This window comes from Camelus bactrianus, chromosome 8, assembly GCF_048773025.1.
Source record: "Camelus bactrianus isolate YW-2024 breed Bactrian camel chromosome 8, ASM4877302v1, whole genome shotgun sequence".
Lineage (NCBI taxonomy): Eukaryota > Metazoa > Chordata > Mammalia > Artiodactyla > Camelidae > Camelus > Camelus bactrianus.
The window spans coordinates 75929951-75952889 of NC_133546.1; the positions used below are offsets into that span (position 1 = coordinate 75929951).

The 22939-nt window shown below is 42.3% G+C and overlaps 1 long non-coding RNA gene across 1 annotated transcript; it reads right to left on the reverse strand.

Annotated features, from left to right (window-relative positions):
- Positions 1-795: 795 nt before the first annotated feature.
- On the reverse strand, positions 796-20280 carry LOC123612018 (uncharacterized). Its single transcript, XR_006719177.2, has 4 exons — positions 20151-20280; positions 1963-2025; positions 1192-1825; positions 796-910 (listed from the first exon to the last, which is right to left on the reverse strand). It is a non-coding gene; the product is annotated as an uncharacterized LOC123612018 (long non-coding RNA).
- Positions 20281-22939: the final 2659 nt, after the last annotated feature.

Sequence of the window (22939 nt, forward strand, 5' to 3'; positions counted from 1 at the left end):
TGACGTGGTAAATGCTTCCATCCCTTATCAGATAAATGCCTTCTTGGATTCTTCCTAGCCATCCTGTGTTAATTTCTACCTTTCAGCTATTTAGCATGCGAGGATGTGAAAAGATCGTACCTAGCTCAGCATCCAGTGTTTGATAATAATGTGACGTACTTGTGATGTGATGTAGATATAAATGATGATGGCTCTTGTTTGTAAGACCCACCACCCTAAAGGAACATTAAAGAAACACAGGTCGATAGTAAGAGACTTTTAATCTGCAGAGTAGTTTCACTGGCTGAAAGTGGCTAATTTGCAGGTTTAAAGGAAAATTCATTCTGAACAACTATTTGTTTTTACTGCTTCTGTTCATGTAAGAAACAATACTCATCTGGGATTAGGAATTCATCACTAATATCATGTTACACTGGGTAGACGATCACACACACACATACACACGTGTGTGGAAAGGTGTCATGTGTTTGGTTGGATAGTACAAACGAGGCTGGGCATCTCAGTTGTAACAATGCGATTCACAATATTTTCTAACCTATAATTGGCACTAACGGGTCAGTGCTGGCCATGCTTAGATCTGCAGAGCTACCATGTTTTCTCCATATATAAAGTCTGATTTAATCATAAGTAAAATGGCAATAAAATAGACACAAAAGTTTTAATGCTGCAATCCATGCCATTCATTGCTTTTTGATATGGACTGCTTTATATTCTGATTAGGCTGCTGCCATAAAATGAAAAAAAAGGAACATGGAATTTGATAAAGACAAGAAAACTTTTATTAAACTTTTACAATGGTGAAATAAATTATTCATGCAATTGTAGGAATAATGGTATCCATGCTGATGGAATCAGCTAAGAGGAGGCGAAATATTCACGTGCATGGTGTGAGCTCCATTTTCAAACAGTTCTGAAATGAAAATGTAATAGAAAACAACACAGTAGTTGGTCCCCGAAAATGGAAAGGAGAAAAAAATGTGGAGTACAGTATTAATTCAAAAGAGGAGGGGAAAAGTTTAAAGCACTTCTGAAATCCACTAGCCAGAAGGAATTTTCAAAGACAGAAAAAAAATAATAATAATCCACCACTTCAAAGGAATTTAATGAAAGAGGGAAACAGCGAAGATGAGCAGGGTGAAAGGCTTAGAGACGGGAGAGACTGCTTATGCAACGAACCGTTACCCAACTTACTGTATTCGGGGCTTGAATAACTAGGATCCTCTCCAAATCGGGCTGTTGGATACGTGCCAGCGTTTTGGGGATGGTCTGAGAGAGGAGCTGCTGCTGGTGAGAAATAAGGTGACTTCCACAGCTCCTCTACCATCTTCCTTAAGATTTGTGACTCTCATTTGTCTTTTCATCAAAATGTTCACAAAAAGCAAGTGTCAGAGATCATACTTTTTCCCTTCCTGAATCGCCGAGTGCATGAAACAGAGGAGAAAACCCCTGCCACCCACTGAATTCCAAAAAGCTGAGTGCAGGCGGCAGACACACTGGAAAGGGGCGGGGCGGGGAGTCCGGCAAAGGGGTGGGGGGAGGGGGAGGGGAAAGGGCATGTGGGGGAAGGAGGCTGACCACGTGGCAGAATTCCTTACTGAAGATGCAAAAGTCCACCTTCAGAAAAATCCTCCCCCCACGGGGAGGATGCTTTTCATTTTAAGGCCTTCCTTCGGATTAGGGCAGTGGTATCCGGACCAGCTTGTAGGGATGACTGGAGGCCACTCATGTGTGCAGGACTTGCCACTGACTCCCAGCCATCCTGGTCGCTCTGATGGTGCAGTCCTCCGTCCCGCTTGGTCACTGTCAGTGCCGTGGTACCTGCTGGCTGGACCCATCAGCCCGACCTTAATCCAAGGCCAGGGAGCACCCTGAAGAGCTCTCTCTCCATCTTCCCTCTGCTCCCTTTCCTCCTCCTCCTGTTCCCGTGCCCCCCCCCCCCCCCCCCGCCGCGGTCTCCTCTACCTGCTGTTTGTACTAGAACCGCGGCTTCCAAGAGTCTCCACGGGCCTGCGGGCCGTTTTCATTCTAGGAGCAAAGACAGAGAGGTTAGGGGGCCCTCACTGACATCCTTTGCTTGAGTCTTGTTGATGCGTGTGGGTTAAAACTAAACCATCAGCTTCAGGGCTCAGAAGGACAGGTTCCTGCAGGAGATGAAGTGATGCCTCCAACATTCTCTTGTCATCCCCAGCACTTATTGTATTGCACATGCCGCCCACTCTCTCTAGGCGCTCATGGTGAGAACACCAAATCCATGACCAAGGGGGCAGAAGATGAAGAGGGGGTAATTATGCCAGTGATGGATACATATTTACTCAGGAAAAACATGAATGGCCTAAATTATGAGTCTTGCCTGTCAAATTGCACCGTATAGAGTCAAGTTGCTGATCTCAGAATTTATGACACGTGCCGTTTTTATATGTGAACTTGTTCATAGGAGGAAAAACTATGAGACCATCTCAGAGTAAATTTATCACTGCTATACAGCTTGAAATGTATTTCTATCACATAAACCGAATTTATGAAGAAAAAAAGCTAGTTGAAATATGTTTAATGCATCAAAGTTCAAACATTCCTTGTCCCATGGGAGAGGGCTGCCAGAAATTCTAGAATTTGCATGAGCAGGGAGACTATATCCCTCGCCGCGTGTAAGTGTATTAGTTGCTCCTTTCCCTCCGTGTTCTGGGGCATGAAGATCCAGGTCTGCTGGCAGATCAATCAGGGAAGAGATAGGCATTGCCTCAAAAAGTCAACTGCATGTAAGCTGAATCTTCTGAGAGTCCATTTCTCTGCAGTGAGCATACATTGTGGATGAGAAAGCACCTACATCTAATTGTGATCGTGGTAGAAAATTGTGGAAAGCAGTAAAAGAAGGGGTTGCTTCCTTTACAATTGGCCACTGACAACTTATTGAGCAGCCTTTATATTCTCAGTACTGCTCTAGTTCTTCCGAGAGATGAAAGAGAAGATAGGAATCTTTCATCTTCTGTCTAAATCCTTTCAATGGGTTCCCAACTCCTTCAGTAAAAACTGAAGGCTAGAAAGTCCTGCACAATTCATGTTCCAACCATCTGCGTCTCAGTGGGACCCCATCTCCGTATACTCCTCCACTGGCTCACTCCTCACATCGTCCTGGACGCTTGAACACGACACCAGTCTCCTGCTCCAGGCCTGCGGTACCCGCTTGTCTCTCCATCTCCAAGGTCTTTCACCAGAGGTCCTCCTGGCTCGCTCCCACAGCTCATCTCCACAGTAGGGCCTCCCCAGTGACCATTTTTAAAGCGTCAAAACAGTGCTCCTGCCCCGATCACTCTAAATTTCAATTCTACGATTTCTTCATTGCTCTCTCATTCATACTGAGTATTTTATGTTTGTATATCGACCCTCCATAGAATGTAAGACAGGGGTCTTTATTTTTCCACCACTGTACGTCCAGCAGCTGGAGCAGCACCAGGCGCATAGTAGGAGCTCAATAAATTGTTTACTCAATGGGTAGATTTAGGTGCTACTCTCAAAAAGGGGGACGTAAGGCCCCAATGAAGGCTCACTGTTAGGTGCTGCATTGGCACCCGATAGAAGTGCGGTGACCTCCGCTGGGCTAACACAAAGTTCCTTCCCTACTGGCTCCAGTGGAGAATGTCCCCCTACTTACACAACCCTCGTGATCAGACAGATCAGGTGCAGTTCTTCCTGACCCCTGAGTAGCGGGCTTCAGCTCGTTTCTAGCCGATGGATTTATTCAAACAAACCGATCACACTCTCCTGGAGGGACCAGGGGGCACCTCACCCTCTCGATACTACAAAGCCTGTCTCCCACAGTCCTGCTTGTTTTCTTTGTTTTCAAGTGCAGCCCTGTGTGGCCCTGTCCAGCACAGTGTCCCCCTGCCCTGGATGTGACTATGTGTGACTCAGAAACTGCTGTTGAGCACATCTGTCCAGTGTCGGGGTTGTGCGTCTGGCCATCTCCCGGGGTTATGAGGGCAGGAATCCCTCCCTCACCACCAGGGTGAATAGGAGGCAATTAAAAGAAGGAGTTGCATAAGGCAAGACATATCCAAGAATCAAAAATATAATGGAGAGTGTCTAGGAAAGTAGTAAATGAGGTGACATTAGGTAAGAATCCTGGGGGAGTTCAGAAATATTTGCATAAATAAATAATTTTCATTTCATAGACAAAGTCTTTTATGAAAAATTGCTATAAAGCTTTCAAAATTGGAATAAAAGAGACTAGGAACTGTTCAGTGCACTCGTCTGGGCTACCTTTGCCTTTCCTTGCCTTTGAGCTACTTTACAGCTCTGTACTTGCAGAAAACAGGTAACAGTGCAAATGACTCTCATCCATGAAAATAAAAAATAATTGTGTCTGGTAAGATGCAATTGACCTTCCCTGTGGGTAGACCCCCTTTGCATCCATTTGTAATTTCACTTCAAAATTCCCTTAAATATCTGTATCTGTATCTGTATCTGCACCTGTAGCTCTAGCTCTGTTCAGCCACATAAGGTTCTAAGAATTCGCCTTTGAATGAATCATAACATTTTACTGTCTTCCTTATTAATTGATGAGTTAAGTACAATCTGCAACACACATTCCTGTTGCATTTGTATGAGAGGCATGATTTTATCCTTAAAAAAAAAGCATCCTTCAACAACGTCATCTCTGCTGAAACATGAGAAACAACTTGTCCTATCCTATCCTTAGTCTTGCTACAGGCGCTGTAAATTTCGAGCGATGTGATAAATTATAATGAAATCAGGCATGTGAGATTAAGACAATGTCTACCTGAAAGCAAACATCTGGAGGAAACAGGAAGATTTCAGGCAGCCAAAATTCAGATATTTGCCTCCGAGGACATAAAACATCTGGATTTTTGTGAATTTGATTAATTCCCATCCGCCTCTCTTCTTTTGGCTTCATTCAGACACAGCCTTTGTTCCGACCTTATACCTTTTCCTAGAACTACACACTGTGATCTGTTGTAGAAAGAGGATTTTTTTCACCCTATCTTTCTTCACTACTCACATGGTATACATGATAATAGATTCTATTTTTACTCAATCATTGCTTAAACTATGCTTAAGGCCATCAACAAGGACAAAGGAACATAAAGACTGTTTATATTTAGTGGACCTGAGAAGTAATTTTATTCTCGTCTTTAGCTAGGCAATTATAGGAAGATTGTTTCACTTATTTTGATATAACTTTGTGGATTTTCTTTCCATGAGAGCTATTTCTGCTAAATGTTCCACAGCACAGTATGCATGCAAACCAAATAACGTATCTGTTTGTTTTGTATTCAGCACTGCACTCATGCAAAGAAAAAAATATTTAAATAAGAGGGGAAAACAATGAAGACTCGTGACATGCTTTAAAAAGTACCTAGGTCCCTCCTGCAGACTCAAGGCCATGATGAGGGAGGAAGGTAACGGAGCCGAAACTACACTTGCACCTGAAAGCACAACGCAGCATTCGCTTCAGGACCTTGAAGAGTGATGCCAAGTAGTCAAAGGCAAACTGTGAAATCAGTGACTTTCATTGTTGTTTTTTATTACAGATTTGTCACTCGGCAATTCTTTCAGTGACAACCACCGCCACCAAATCCTAAAGAGTACAGAAAGAGCTGGTGCAGTGGGTCGTCTCCGGTGATACTCGGTTTTGTCAGTTTGACCTTCCCAGGTCTGTAATTACAGTAATCACTGCCTGCCGAATGTGCTAACAATCAAAGCATCCCAACTCGAGCAGTTCAACAATAGCCTTTCTAAGAAGGGTAGAACCATGCTGGAGAGGCTGGCTGCTCTCCTTCCAGCCTTTTCTGAAGACACTGAATAACAGAGAACAGGTATCAGCTAACTCACTTCCTAAAAAAAAAAAAAAAAAAAAAAGGTCTGGACAGAGAGGGACTCTGTTATGAGAGAACCACCATGGGGCCCGGGGAGCTGCCTCTACCCCTTCATGGCCTTGTTTCTTCCTAACATTGCCCATCCATGTGGACCACGTCATTTACTTTTAAAATCTTCACCTGTTTTTTTTTTTTAAACATTTTTTTTTTTATTGAATGATAGTCATTTTACAATATTGTGTCAAATTCCCGTTGAACGCCCAATGGTGCCTATGACATTTTCATAGGTTGAGAAGAATTAATAAAATCGGTCGATGTGAGTTAGCCCAAAATGAATTGCTGGTATCAGGGACTTCCCTCCGCTCAACTCCCTGAATAATAGGGAAAACTGTACTGAATTACAAGCACGTTAACCTCCCACATTGTGCCAGCTTTTATATTGTTTTCTTCTACTAGTTGCCACAGATTTATTGTGAATTCTCTATGACATCTTCCAAAACACTCTGGACCGAAATGGGCATTAATAAGAGTCTGACTAAGATTAGTCTTTGGTCGTGAAACAGAATTTGTGGTTCATGCATTTGTGGTTGTTTTGTATTTGCTGGTTGGTTCCAATATGCACTATAAGCTCCATCTGACTTGCACAATTCTAGAGTGTCAAGGCCGAAAGCAAATTAGAAAATACCCAGCCTTTATCTTTCCTTTTTCCTTTTTCCTTTTTTCTTTTTTGCCAAAGGACCCTTTTAACCAGTTAAATCAGTACATAAAATCACTAAGTAAAAGCAGAGCTTCTCTGAGCCCAGACACCCAGAATCCCACCTGCTAAGTGTCTCCTTCATTGACTGTCCCTGGCTCCCAGCATAGCAGAACTCTAAGGCTCCATGGAACACAGTTTGAATAGTAGTTTTAGCCAAGTTTCCAAAACCTAGAGAGATAAAAAGATTTACCTATGGTCACTCCTAACTCCTGCAGTCACCTTTCTCCGACCAGCTGAGTCAACCACAAATGAACACAAAATGTATTTGGGCAAGCAATTGCTTATCATTCTGTTCAATTTTTTTCCATCGTCTTTTCCTGGAGATTCTACTCCAAAAGACAATCAAGTACTTTCCTAGTGACCTTGGGTCCAGTGGCAGCAGGACTAGTCAAATCAGCCATGTGAGCTGGTGCCCAGCTCCCAGAGCCAGCCTCAGTTAGGAAAGGAAGAGGATGCTCAGAGAATGGATGGCGCTGAAAATGAGAACCAGTTCTCACGGAGGGTACCCAGTGCACACCCACTGTGGGATGCACGTCCAGATGCAGAAGTAACCTCCCCAAAGCCCGACCTCTCTCACCACCCAAGAGCGGAGAGTGCTGGGCCAGTGAGAACAGCACAAACTTGCATGTCCACCGTCTCTGTCTGAAGGTGTGGAAAATTATCTTGCGTGCCTGGGCAACAGATTGTCCTTGCTAAACAATCTCACAAGCGTTGTAGAGTGAATTCTCTGGAGATCCTTACACTTTTGTCAGGACTCATCCTTTATTCACTTCTGAGTCCAGTATGAGAGTCCTCATTGGCCCCAGGGCACACGAGGTCACAGAGGAGAGGTCACCCAGCTCCCCGGGGTCCCGGGTCTGTCGGACAACACTCCCTGCCAAGTCACTGCACAGCATGACAGCAGTAGGAAGTTGAGTAGTGTTAGTGATTTTGAGATTCACGATTCAGAGGCTACAAAGAGAAATAAAGAGTTCCTAGGATAGCCCTGTTTACGTTCCTCAAGAACATTGCAGTTTAATTGAAGGCAAAGGTCCCAGTGTGCTTGTATACCGTTAAATAAGTTACCACTGTTTAACCTTGAGGACTAAGTGGAACGTGTAAGCCCAGTGTAGCCCAGTTATAGGATAAGTGGGTGAAGATAAACTGGTAATTGGAATGAGTGAAAACGTAAATGCTTCTAAAATATCATTTAAGGAGTTGCCAAAAATTAAATTATATTACTTATTCTGAGTAAATAATACACTTTAATTATCCAAAATCCAAAGGGAGCACGTAGGTATGAACATTGTATGTGATGCTCTGTTTCGAACATTCAAAGCCCGTCTGTTAAGCGGTATCTAAGATCACTGTTTATCTGCACCTTCTCAGAGTAGTGGAGAAGGGGCCTGTAGGAGTGAGGAAAACTGATGTACAAAATGAGGAAGGACAATTTAAGTACAAAGCAACTTCACTAATAAAATGCTCAAGCAGTCTTGAGTAATTTGGGCCCTTGGTGAAACAATGCTTAGCAATTCATGAACACTGTGGGTGCCTGGAATTCAGTTCCATTGTCCTCCCTCTGAATTGCTTTGAAAAAAAAGGTCACATGAGAAGGAAAGGAAGTTTTGACTTTCACATGCCTGTTATTGCTACGGAAACCACTTCCTCGGTATCCACATGTTTAGCATGCCTGCAGTTTTGGCTTTCATACAAATTACATTTTGGTGCTGCATTAAGAAACAAACAAGGATGGAGAGTATTTTGAAATATTCTACTCAATGAGGACATGTCCACAGAACAAAAAGAGGAGCCTTTTCAGATTCCTGCCTCCCTGCCCCCTTTTTTTCTGAAGCACTCAAGGTATGCTTGGACGGAGCCTCTAGTTGCTAGCAGGATTTCTGAGATTCGAGGAAGGGGCCCGTGACCGCCAGGAAACAAATGAGAAGCTAATACAGCTTTGTTATATTTTCTGATTGGCCGTGGCTCTGAATTATCTCCGACTTGGAGTTGCGGACAAAGAAACAGATGAATTACCATGTCCTAGGACTGAGTGTTCCTTTCCAATTCAAATTGCCATAAGAAATAGAAATGGTGACTCTTGCAGTGTGCAGATTATATAATTCGTCTCCTCTGGTTTTTTTTTTTTTTTTGCTTTGTTTTGTTTTGGTTTGATTTGGGCTTTGTCTTTTAAGGAGAAGAAAGAACAAAACGAAGAGAGATTTTAGAAAGACAGAGTCTCTCTCAGAGATTCTAGAAAGACAGGGTCTCTCTCATTGCAAATACGGCTGAACTCAGAAGTGGCTATTTTTGCTCAAGCGGATCTTGAGTATTAGGTGGTGTCTTTGCTTTTATTTCTATTTCTATTTTTAACCCAAATAGAAAGAGCTTGTATAAACTACTTCTTTATTCATCATAGAAATCCAACTATTTTTAATTTTCCCCGCTGCCGAGAATAATGATTAGGACTCACAAATCTAGGCTGTCTGGGGGCCATCTGTTTGAATATTCCGATTCTCTCTTCCAGTCCTGGGATTTTGGGGCTCATCCTCTGCCTTTTGGTTTCCAAGCTTATTCATGAATCATAGGTTCATAACTAAAGTGCATGGCTACTGAGAGCAATGTGCAAACAACTGCTCTGTAGTGAACTTACCGGGGAAGAGTGTCCCTTCGATCTTACGGGGGCAACTGTGAATGTGGCAACTCAGTTATGGTAAAGCGTAGCCTGGGCTGAGCATTTGAGAATTTTCATACCAGCAGACAATAGAGTCGAGTGGGTACCTTAAAAACATTTTTAAATCACGGATTTAACTTTTCTTTTTATCATATAAGAAAGTTAAATATTTTTAGATTGACAGAGAAAATACAGAAAGATGCTTATTTTCTTATTGATTGATAATTCTCTAGCCACACATTCAGAAATTTCTCTAAGACTCTCTACTGCTGGGCTGACACTATTAAAACATTGCAAATATGCTTTGGTTTCCAAAAGGACCTGGATGATGATGACAATAAAAACGATAATAATAATAATAATAATAGAAGTAGTTGATGTATATTAAGAATTTAATAAGCACCAATCACTGGGGTCAGCATTCTACCTACATGATCTCATTAAACCCTCACAATAACCCCACAAGTTTGATATTGTTATTATTACCCCCGATCTTTACACAAAGAACTGAGACTCAGAGAGGTTGAGTCAATGCTGAAGTTCACTCATTTGGCAGGCAACAGGGCTAAGACTTGAAAACTGGCAGTCTCTCCCCAGGGGCTGAGCTCTTAACTACTAGAGGGGGTGTGTACAGAGAGGAAGCCTTGGATGTAGACTGATGTGAGATGCCAAAAGGTTTAAAGTAAGGAAAAGACCCCACCCCTTCCTGCCCAGAACGTGTCCACAGAGAGCTCACATATGACTCTTTTGAACTTAAAGAGGCAGACACCACAGTCCCCTGGGTAGAAAGGGGTCATCCCCAGCGCCAATCATCCGGGAGTGAGGAGGCTTTGTGCAAGAACAAGACGGAAGTTTTGAGCAGGAAGGCTGGATGAGAGGAGAGGTCTCGGTGTGAGTGTTTGGGCGGTGGACACCAAGAGAACAGTGACTCCCTCTACTTCCTACCTACCACCCCCGCCTCCTGGGGACAGACTAGGAATTTGAGAAAGATTCCTGTCCTGGTGTGAGCAACAAGATGGAGAAGGTAAGTTATGTCCTGTTAAACTGGAAAATCAAGTTTCACGCTATGCCTTCCATCTCTTTCCCTCAGTAAAGTCACCTGTGAACATTCACTCTGTCAAAGGGATGATCCGAGGATACCAAGGGAAGGGTCACGCAGCTGCTTCTAGAAATAACTTTCTAGACCCACGAGGGAGCCGGTCCTGCCTAGGGTGCTAAGTCAGCAAACAGAAACGTAGGTCATTTTCCCTGTCAATGCTCTGCTTCTCTGGAAATGCAGGACCTCTCGTCAGCCGACCCCAAACGCCACGCCTTCTCACCTCCAACAAGGTGGACCTTGTGGCTCCAGCCCATCAGATATTTTCTATTTTTCTCTTCTTTATTCTTTATCTTATAAAAGCTTCCTGCCTTCCACCTCATTTTGCCCTTCTCCAAAAGGAGACCATCAGCTTCATGGAGTGTTAATGTTTTGTCGCCCAAATCGTCTTCTTTCATAATTTTTTTTTAAAACGAGTTTGGATCTAACATTGAAGGGAAATAGGGATTTCCCCTACCTTCTTACTCTTGGGGACAAAGGGTAAGGTTTCACCAAGGATGGAGGGTGAATCTGTTGGGAAGACCAAAGCTTCAAGGTCAGATCACCTGAAGAGATCCTTCTTTCATGTCAAAGTGAGAAAACAGTTTTTCCCTCTTTCTTTCGTTCATTCTTTCATTCGTTCTCGTTCTTTCCTTCCTTCTTTCCCTTCTTTCTTTCCTTTTCTAAAAAAAATTTCATTGAAGTGTACTTGCTTTACAATGTTAGTTCCAGGTGTACAGCAAAGTGATTCAGTTATGCATATACCTACATTTATATTTTCAGATTCTTTTCCATTATGTTATTACAAGAACTTGAACATAGCTCCCTGTGCTGTACAGCAGGTCCTTGTTTATCTCTTTCGCATACAGTAGTGTGTATCTGCTAATCCCCCATCCCCTAATTTATCCCTCCGCACCCGTTGCCCTTTGGTAACCAGGGTTCGTTTTCACCATTTCTCCTCCCCCCACCACCCCGATGAAAGCAGACAGACACGTGGGAATCTCTCCCCACTCTTCCCCCAAATGAGTCAAATCACTGTACATCCTTGGGGGATCACACACAGCCTTGGTGGCTCTTCTACGTTTCCAAGTGCCCTGGCCACCACCGTCCCCCTTGCCACCACCCCTACCCCCAGCCACTCAAGATTAAGTCATATTATTCATAGTGTCAGTGCTGTGATGGGCAGTAGAGGTGGCGGACAAAAGGATACACTTCTCAATGATAAAATTCTCCCTGCCTTTCCCTTCTGATGACACCGTGGGGCACCTGCTGTCATTTGTAATGTTTATTCACCTCGCCTTTCTTTCCCTTTTTATGTTTATTAGAAGGAGGCACTGTCTTGCAGCATCTGAAAAGTACTTCTACTGGTTCTGAAACTCCCAGGAACTCAGCATCCGGGTTAAGGTATTAAAAGCCACAGCAAAACGCAAATGTTATCAAGGCACCTCAGCTGATATCCAGCCCATCTCGGTGAAATAGGGCCAACCTCCACCCAAATCTTAGACTTATTCTTGATGCTCTCATCTCTTCATTCTGCTTAGCGTTCAGAGGTATGAAAATCAGTATTAAAACATCCCCAGCCCGCCCTCTTCTCCCCATCACTGTGCCCTCTCACCTGGGCGGCTGCAGTGCCCTCCTCACCCGTCTGGCACCTCCATTACACAAATAACCATAATAATTTTAAAATAAAAAAATAAACCTAATTACCTCCCCCCAAACAAAACAAACAAAAAAAAAAGCATTAAAAAAAAAAAAAAAAGACTCAATTTGCCACAGGGGGATAAAACAGCCGCTGCCCCTTAAAACCTTAACACCTCTCCTCGTATGTGACCCACATCACTTTTTCAATACTTCATGGACCAAAGAGGGTCCCATGGATGCTTTTTAAACTTTAAAGGGCTGGGAAAACACTGTCCTATCTTCAGAAGAGAACCAGAAATTCTTGGTGAACAATGCTAGTGATTACTGTTCGGCATTGGCCTCAATAGTTGGTATTTCATTCTGGGAATTAAGAGAATAATTGAGGAAGAACAAAGATTTAGGATCATCTGGAGCATCAATCCTGGCTCCATGATGATATTTTTGTTTTCTGAGGGTTGTGCCACCATTTCTGCCTACACACACACACACACACACACACACACTCACACGCACTCACACACTACAGCCATCCCTTTCTTTAATGCCATAGAATTACATATTCATCTCTACAAATGGCAGCTGGCTCTTGAGTGTCATTTGGTGATTTCCACACCTTTTCTTTCTTACTGCAAGAGGAGTCTGCGTACAAAGCGTCAGGTGCAGCTCGCTGATACTTCATTGTGTTTGTGATATGTGTGATGCATATCTCTTCCCTTTCCAGATGCATTTTCAAATGAAGTCCTATTTAAATTCATCATTTCCACAAAGCAAGAAAGCTATTTATCAGCATGCCCTGCCAAGTAGACTGGCAGAGGCCACAAGCACATGGTAAAAAAAATTCTTCTGTGGTTCATTATTTCCATAAAAACAAACGCTTTTTTTTTGTTGTTGTTGTCATTTCTGAAATAGAATAGAAACCCAGTTCTAAATCACAGACACACACACACACACACACATACACACAAAATACAGTGGCCATCAAACCCCAGCCCTGTGTCTCTAGGAAGTTAGTGACTAGGTGAAGTCCACCACAGTCCCTCCCATTCAGAAGAGGATTCACAATCGGGGGCTCCATTAAAGCAGTTTCCTGCCTAAAATAGGCATCTCTCAGACAGGAATCACTGACAAGGGGTTAAGAATGGAGCCAGGTAGATAGCGTACAGTGGGAAAATGTGAGTAAAATTAGATTGTTTCGATGAGGTGCAATCTTTTCTCAGAATCTTTTCTGGGAATAAATTGTTTTGCATGAAATCTTCTGGATTATTCTATCCTTTTCTCTGACTCCAACGGATTTTCCTAAAATACAAACCCAGTCGTGTCATTCTCCTACTTAAAATGAGTCAGCTCCGGAACCAGGTTACCAGCAGAAAAGAGTCAGCATCTCAAGTGTACAGTCAGAGCGTAAGTGAGCCGGTGCCCCTAGGGGTGCTCCTCGTCTGCACCAACGCCCTGTCCCCGTGCACTCCTCGCTGCTGTTTGGCAATCAAACCTCCACTTGGATGTTCCCTCCGCTGCCAAGTCCCCTTTGTTTGTTCTTTATTTGCACTGCCCCCCCACCCCGCCCCCCGCCCACTGCCTCACCTCCTGGCCTTTTCTGTCTTTTCGCGTCTGCATTCACTGAATGGTTATTTCCTGACTGCATTTTTTTCTCTTACACATTGCTCTGAGCTCCGATCCAGGCAAGCCCTGACTGCCACTGGTTTCCTGGCTCCTGAGTCATGGGTCTGCTCTGTCCTTTGGAGGGTGTGACCCTCTGGATTCCTGGCCATGTGGCCCCCTGCCTCACCAGTACACTTGGTCCCAGCGTGTTATTGGTCCTGACACCACCAGACACCCCTAATCACTTCCCCAGCTTTTCATCTTCTGCTTTCCCAATAGACTGATTATTGTGCAATCCTAGGTAAGTCATTTAAACTTACTGTTCCTTCGTTTTCCCATTTTACAATTATGACTCTAAATCAGCCCCAAACTGCCCACACAGAGCTTATGAGGATCAAGGAGAAGAAACATGGGAAAACATTTGTAAAATGCTAAACGAATGTAACATTGTTCTTACTGAGATGCTCTGAAACAGCATTCCTGGGTGTCATTTTCTTTGTACAGAGCTGTGTGATTTGAAAAGTACTGACTGCTCATTCGATGGACTAGCATGTAGGTAAGAAGGAAGATAATGAGAGCTGTTGCTACTGGCCACATACCATGTGCCTGGTACTGGGCTGAGTGCTTCCTATACATTATCTAATTTAATCCTTACATCTGCTCTGCAGGGTAGGTATTATGATCTTCATTTTACAGCCAAGGAAACAAAGGCTCAGAGACATAAAGTAACTTGTCCAAGGATGCACAGTTTGTAAGTCACAGAACAAGAGAGGTGCTCACTTCTGTTTTATTGCAGAGCTGTAGTGCTCAGCACCTGTCTTCCTAGGGATACCGAAGTGGGCTCCTGGGCTTCACCTTGTCTCTAGTCCTACCAGGCCAATTGGATTCACCCTGTATACATCCCACCTCATGACAGTCCAGGTGTAGTAGCAGCCTTCTAAGATGACCCCAATGTTCCCCATCTTCTGATACTGCTGCCCTTGTAAACGCTGTTCCCCTGGAGTCTGGGCTGGACTCAGTGACTTGCTCCTAATGGATATACCACAACGTAGGTGATGCGATGCGCCTTCTGAAGTTAGTTTACAAAAGGCTGTGACTTCGGTCCTGCTGGTGTTATCTTAATCCCTCTTGTTTGTTCCATTACATGAAACCAACTGCTGTACTATGAGCAGGTCCCTGGAAAGGCCCTGGGGCAGGAACTGACGGCAGCCTCTAACCCATCCTCTGACCAGTGTTTGCCAAGGACCTGAATCCTGCCAGCAACCAGCGAGTGACCCTGGAATTGGTTCTTAGCCCAGTTGAACTGTAGATTCACTGACATCTTGAGAGACTGGAGATTCAGCAGACCCCTGGATATGTATTGTGAGAGATCTTGGGCTGGAGAACTCAGCTAAGCCATGCCTGGGTTCCTGTACCACAAAATTATGAGGTAGTAAGTGTTGTTACTTTTGTGTTTTTTAAACTACTACCTTTAGTGTCATTTGTTCCATGGCTGTAGCTAACCAATACACATGCTGTATACTGAGCAGCTTTATTAATAAGATCTGCTGTCCATGCGGCTGGCGAATGAGGAAACTAACCAACACGCTTGACTTTCTCACCAATAAGCAACACCTAGTAAGAGCTGAGATTGGAACCCAAGTCACTCAAAGCCCAAGGCATCACCTTTAGTCTGTGCTGCTGGAAGGCATGCTCATTTTTACAGGGACCTTTGGTGGGGGATGAAGATGGTAAAGCCATTGTTTTGGTGTCCTTGCACAAAAGGAAGCGGGTAAGAATTTTCCACCTGAAGACAGATTGGTAGGGAAGAGTTTGGGGACCATGGACAAGGAAGGGCTTCCTAAATATGACCAGGTAAGTTAATCCTACTCCACTTGAATATACAGCCACTTTGACCTAAAGCAGAGATCAGAATTTTTCTGCAAAGAGTCAGCTATTTAAGGCATTGCAGGCCACATGTGGTCTGTTGCGTACTCTTCTTCTTTTTCTCTTGATAGACCATTAAAAATGAAAAAGCGTTCTTGGCTCAGAGATCTCATAAAAACAGGCTATGAGTCACACTTGTCCCAGGCTGTAAGTTTGTCACCCCTGACTAAAGTCAAAGTAGTCCTCAAAGGCTGGGTTACTTGAAGTATGGTTCTCCAAGGGATTCCAAGAGGGAATGAAGCCCTAATGTCCTAAAGCATCCGTTGTATGTAATGAATCAGCTTGTCTCCTGCGGATTTAGAATGGTGTTTGCTATGTCTATACTTGGGAGAATGGAGTAAATAATCTCTCAGAACATTTTTGTGCTCTGTGGTTCAGATGACAAGCCCCGGTAGCGAAAGCCAGTGGTACACATAACCATTTACTCACTCAACAATCATTAAATAGGCACTAACTATGCGCTCAGTGTTGGATTATGTGGTGTGGCAGCAGAGATAAATGAACTATGGACTTTACCTCAAAACCATCACCCTGAGTGAACTCCAAGAAATTTTGAAAATAATTTTGGAAAATAATTTTGTTTCATGCTCAAGCAAAAACAACATGATGATCCTAATAGATTTTTTTTTTCATTAATGTGATAGCCTTGCTGTAAAATGAGTGCATTTCTTTTTCTCCTCTGGGCTGTGATCTGTGCTCTGCAGACCTATTGACAGATGCCCTTAGCAATATTCGTCCACAGGTACACCTGCGTGAGAATTAATCCATCAATCCTCGTCTGCCACTGACTATGTCACTTCCAGGAATTACTTAACCTTTTTGAAATACCGTTCCACCAGAAGATGGAGAAAATGCCTACTATCTACTTCAGTAAACTGATGTGTAAATTTAAATGAGAGAAGACCTCTAAAGCCCTTAAGGGTAATGCTTAACACATAGCAAAAGCTGAAAAGAAATAATGATTATTGCTATTTTCCAGCTACGTCCTATTATTTCAGGGGCATCCAATACATGCCCCCGAAATCCCCTTGATCTTTCTAAAAAGTCAGATCTATATCTATCTATCTATCTATCTATATATATAAAATGTACCCATACAAAGAAGACATCTGGACTTCTGCCTAATTGCTTTAGCCTCCTCAGAGAACAGGGCCCAGCTATGGAGGGGAAGCCTAATGTATCTAATTAGGGGACCAACAAATCCCCTGAGCATGAGCCATTGGACAAGGATGGTTTGATTTCTTCTCAATACTATAAACTGGCTGCAGGAGGACGGGGAAGGGGGACCAGGGGATGCATCAATTCAACAGATCCCTAATTTTAACTCATTTTTTTCCATTCCTTTTGAGAGCTGCTTCATGCAGAAAAGCCTCTTGCCCTTCTGGATTCTGAAGTAAGAATCACAGAACCAAGCCTTATGTAGGTTGCCTTCAGAGCCCAGCTCTTAATTCCACGGGGGTACTGCATTGCTGCACAGTAGAAAGATTTTGTGAGTCACGTATACAATTAACATTTTCTTGCAGTCACATTGCAAAAAGAAAAAGAAACAGGCACAATTCATTTTAATCATACGTTTAAGTTAAAAAAAATCATGCTGAAAATGTTGCCATTTGATATGTAATTACGTAAAATGTCCTTTTTTTCCCGGACTTCATGATTTAGCACCTTTCAAGTGCTCAGTAGCCACAGGGGGCTGGTGGCGTCCACACTAGGGAGGGAAGCTCCACCACCCGCTCTGCTGGAATTACTGGACTCACTATTTATATCTCTAGGTTTACATAACCTTTATTCTTTTTGTCTTGGCATCTTCAAAACCAGAGAGATCTTGAGTACTAAAACTGAAAGTAAGTTTTAGAAAAAGGAAGAAAATAAAGCAGCAGTAATATTGTCAATGTTTGGGATCTTAAACAATGCCTAAGAAAGCTGTGTTCGTCGGTGACTCCTGTCACATTGCTGAAATAGTTTGAGTTCAACTGCATGCCCATTTAAGAACATAAGGTTCATTTATCATATTTCCCCCTTGGCCAAGCAGAAATCTAAAAATAAACTCTTAAGTTGTTAGGTTTGACCTAACTCTTTATATAAATATCCGTTCACGGTTGTTGTTTTAGCAAAGGAAAAAGCCAGTCTCCTAAGTGTTTTGGTTCTAAAAACTTTAGGAAACTGATTTCTCCCCTAAGCACTTCCTTCCTCTAAACCACATACAAACTGGTAAAAAAAGGAAGTGAAAATTAGATTTTATTTTTTTTTTTCCTACAAGAGGACAGAAAAGACAATCCTGCCCCTCTCATTCAACATTCTTCTGCTATTTCCCTTCCCGCTACCAAATTCTAAATAATGATTAGGGTATGAGAAATTGGCCCCATAATAGAAAGCTTAACTCTGTACAGTCTTGGTTTTGGGAATAACATCTCATCTCACAAGTCTGGAAGAACCTGCGGGAAATTAAGCTTGTCATATAAACCCCCGTTTGTGTCTCAGGCAGTGTTGCCCAGCACTGAACACAGAGAAGTAAGTAACTTACTGAACAATAGACAGTAAGTGCTTGTTGAGTTAAATTTTTTTAATTAGTCGGAGGCAAGTCAAGAAAAAACTTCTATCGACTATTATAAAAGAACAGTGGTTTACTATTTCCAAATATATTAATGGAAACACTTAGAAGATATATATATATATATATGAAGTATGGTCAATTTATGATGTTATGTTAGTCTCTGGTGTATAGTATAGTGGTTCAGTCATACGCATATATACATATAGTCTTTCTCATTATATGTTATTACAAGATATTGAACATAGTTCCCTGTGCTCTACAGTGGAAACCTGTTGTTTACCTATTTTACATATAGTAGTTAGTATCTGCAAATCCCAAACTCCCAATTTATCCCTCCCCTGCTCACTCTTCTGGTAACCATAATTTTGCTTTCTTTCTCTGTGAGTCTCTTTCTGTTTTGTAAATAAGTTCATTTGTGTCATTTTTTTGGATTCCACATATTTTAGTTAGAAAGAAAGAACCTGTGAGAAAAGAGTGAGGCACAGATGAGATAGAAACTCCTGGAACTTAAAGGGTGATTGGCTTCGAGAGGCTCCTCCTTGACCCTGCCTTTACATGAAGTTTTAATATGAATAAAATATGAAAATGAATTGTAAAAATAAAAAAAAGAATATGTAGAATATTTGTAAGATTTTGGTCAAGGGGAAGACCTTAAGGTAGTAGATAGGAAACTTAGAAAGAAAATATGGTTATATTTAACTCAACTTTCTCTATATATAAATATAAAAATAAACATATGTAAGTTTAAATATATTTATGTGTACATGTGTATATGTATATATGTATTTAATATATACCTTATACAAAACAATGAACAGAGGAAACTATATGCAATTAGCATACTATCAGAAGGCAGATAACAAGTTGCTATTCCTAATATGCAAATGGCTGCTAAAAAAACCCAAGTTTTAAACAGAAAAAAAAAAAGAAAATGGACTACATTTTCTTCCTCACAAATGAATCAGAAGTGAAAAGTATACAAAAATCAGATGAAAATTTCAATCCATCACGTAAGCAAAAAAAAATGTCACATCATCATCCAATCATAGCGAAGGAGGCCCACGACACAGCACTGGGGGTGCGAACTGTTTCAGTAAATAGAGCAGACTTTGCAGTGGTTTCTGTTGAATAGTACCTACTAATGACACGAAAGCTAGCTGCCTTGGCTCAAAACATGTCGGCCAGGTATCTCTCAGAACTGTGTGTAGAGCAAAGTGAAATCATATTTACTAGTTAAGTTATATGGCCTCATGAGTTTTCAAAAATGTAAAGTAATATTAACCCGCTGGGTAATTTGCCTTACGCAGTCAACGTCAGTTGGCCTAGATGACCAGTGTGCCGACGGACAGTGGACAGAAGGGACAGGGGTAGCTTCGAACCAAGGCTGCTAATGGCCTCAGCCTGCCCCCTCCACCCCTGCCCTGCTGCCACAGCCCAGGAGGATGGGCGGTCCTGACGGTGCAGCTCCGCGCAGGGGGGGCTTCCCCACAGCATCAGACTGGGATGTGAACAAAGGGGAAACTTGACGAGGTTACACTGCTGAGATTTGATGGTCAGTATGTGGTCACTGTGGTCTAGCCTGACCTAACTAAAACAGCAATACAGTGTTTTTAGGGTCTACAGAACATCATACCTTCTTTTTCAAAGTTAAGGTTAATAATCCCTAAATATATACAGAATGTATATTATATATATTTTTGAATGTGATTAAATATAACTGTTTTCCCTCTAAGTTTCCTACTATCTTAAAGTCTCTGCCTTAACCAAAATTTACAAATGTTCTTCTATTCACTATTCTGTTTTTGGTTTTTTCTTTAGTTTTTAACTTTGGTTCATATTAAACTTTGATTTAAAGCATTCAGACGCATCTTATGCAAAATAGCATTCTAAATTAGATGAAAGATTTCTTTGCTCCTTTTAGGTCTTACATCACTTTCCGGTTATTGTTATGTAAACATGATTGCTCATCTGTAATTATACTTGTTAATGGAGGGCCAGGTCCTTTTAAGTTGCTGCAACCACTTTAAATCTACTGCTCATACCTGTTTTGAACCTTCTGTCCTGACTAATGCCCCTTTCTTTGGAATTTTGACCCTGGTTCCTTTCTCCCTTACCTTTCCTGTGGGGATGGTTCTCAACATTGCTTTCTCCATTATCGCGTTTGGATCCCAAGACACCACTCCCAAAACACCACTCCCAAAACATGACCATGGAAGATTCAGCTTCTCCCTTCTCCACGGTCCCCCTCCAGGCTCCAGCCCTTGCACTGAGTGAAACCTCTGATCACAGTCTCCTGCTGTGTTTATTTGGACTCAGCCATTCAACCTGAAAACCTCAGGGGCCCAGGGGAAGGGTCAGTACCTGAGGTGCTCATAGCAATACAGTGGGAAAGCCATCATCATACCTTCTTTCTCAAAGATGAGGTTAATAATCCAACATCATAATGCCTTGTGAAAATTCTAGGAATACTTGGATTATTAAGCAATTTCCATAATTACTGGACTTTTCATGGGTCCTGAGTTCCCAGGTGAACCAAGTTTGGAAAAGTCTTGTTAATAAGTTTATTATTAATAAATAGGTAACTTTTAACTTACCACACCTAGTTTTACAGACATGGTTAGCGTGCCTGGAAGCTCCTAGCTGATACCCTGAGATCCTGCAGGCAATGATTACTTCATAGAGGTAACTTTTTTCTCTAGAGAGCCAGGATTCATTATATTTTAATAATTTGTCTTTCTGAAAATAAAATGGTAGTGATTTTTTCCTTAGTGAAAATAACCTGAAGTTGGGCAAAAATAAATCCTAACTGTTCATTAATTAGAGAATAGTTGCATAAATTATCTTTATCTGTATTATTTTTAATGTAATCTCGTGCCAGTATTAATATAAAAACTAGAAAGACAAGGCTGATACATGGAAGATTAGCATAAAATAATGGTAAGAGAAAAGAGCAGAACACAGTATTTTCCTTACTTTAAGGTTAAAATCCCTGCCATGGCCCCTGAGTAGGGACTCTAGTTGTGTAGCTGTTTTGAATTCAGGTTGATCAATGGATGTTCTTCATTTGTTGAGTGGACTGCCAAGGTGGTGTGCTGTTGGGGATTTTATTTCCGTAAGAAGTTGAATAGCTGTCCCAGAAAAGCAATGGTTGGACATAAGGAGTTCACAGTTGCTTCCAATCTCTGAACCTCACAGTAAATATGGACATGGGAGGATGGAGGGGCAAAGGGATTTGCATGGATGTTGCCATGGAGATGTTTACCAGATTGACGTGATGGAGAGTCATGACACACAGGCTTTGTGTAGAGACACTGATGAAAGTTTGGGAAAGATGTTGGGGTAGGAATGGGAGGGCAAGTGCGGGGGTGATGGTGGAGTCAGTTTTGAGCACAGTATTTAACAACCACCACTTGGTATTTTCTTCAAACACAACTTCTTCTATAGCCTTTTTTTTCTCATTCCCAGGCACTTGTGCCAAATTTGGAGTAAAATTAAAAACTAAAATGAAGTCAGTGAATGAGCTGAACAATGACTCTGTGTGTGTGTGTGTGTGTGTGTGTGTGTGTGTGTGTGTGTATGTGTGTGTAACATAAAGAAGATAAAAACTTCCTGTTCTGTGTTGGGAGTTTTAATCATGTCAAAAGGAAAACCATTTTTCTTATTCAGAGTGATAATGGTTTGTATAAAAGTGAGGCTGGAATCACACCTGTCACAGGGACCCCAGCTATGGGCAGAACAGATGGAATTAGACAGGAGAGAGAGAGAGAGAGAGAAGCATAATGCCATTTGGAAGCACATGGCTCCAGAACTAAATGGGAGAAAACTCATCTCTCCGCTGCATCTTCAGTGTGTATATTCCTTCCACATGGTCTGGGGAAACATGAGTTATATAAACATGTGAAATGTGCACAAAAGAAGATGCTGAATAGGACTTTTCTCAAAGTCCTGGAACCAGTGACAGGACTTTGAAATTGGAGACTATACTTCATTTATTAAAACCTTGGGATTTAGAGCAAGACTGCATGGGTTTGAATCCTGGTTGTCCTACCTCCTGGCCTTTAATCTTCAAGGGATTCCGTGAACTTTGTGCTTTAGTTTCTTCATCTGGGAAATGTGGTGGTTGTGAGGATTAAATGAACTAATACATATTAGAGGATCAGAACTGTTTTTGGCACATAAAGTGTAGCTGTGAGGATGGCAATAATGATTGTGATGATCATAATGATTAAGGCTCAAAACTGAGTCAAAGGAAGCCAGTTTATGATCCACATTTTAAAGAAAATGCTCAACAATTGGATCGAGGCATCTCTAGACCTCTTTTAGAGCCGGGTAAGCTCCAGGGAACACCTCAAGATGCTTTGCCTTCTCTTACAGATATAGTAGGTATCAGGGTAGGGTAATTCTGGGTACTGTAACAGAATGCAGAATAGGTAAAACACAATTGTATTTTTTCCCCCCTGCACACATGAGATCTATGTGTGCTCTTGGTCAGAAGGTGGCTTTCCTCTGGGCAGGCACTGAGGAACCAAAGTTCCTTGTGTGCTATATTCTGACCAACCATCTCAGGGCACAACAGCCCTGTGCATCAAACAGACAGAATGAGGAAGAGAAACAGGAAGTCACTAGCTTCTTAAAAACCTAGGCCTGGAGGTGAGGCCTGACCTCCACTGTCTTTCCTTGGTAAGACTGCAACACATAGTCCCACCCGCATGCCAGTGGGGTGGGTCACGTAGTCTCCAACTGAGGTCGTGGTCTCCCAGAGACACGGGAGGGGGTGTATGTGACTTTATAGACAGCTAGCTCTCCTTTCAAGGAGGGGAGACTGACAGAGGTCAAATGGCAAGAAGGGGACACGAGGCATCTCATTCTTGACTAAATGTTTATTGAGCTGCTGAATTGGTGG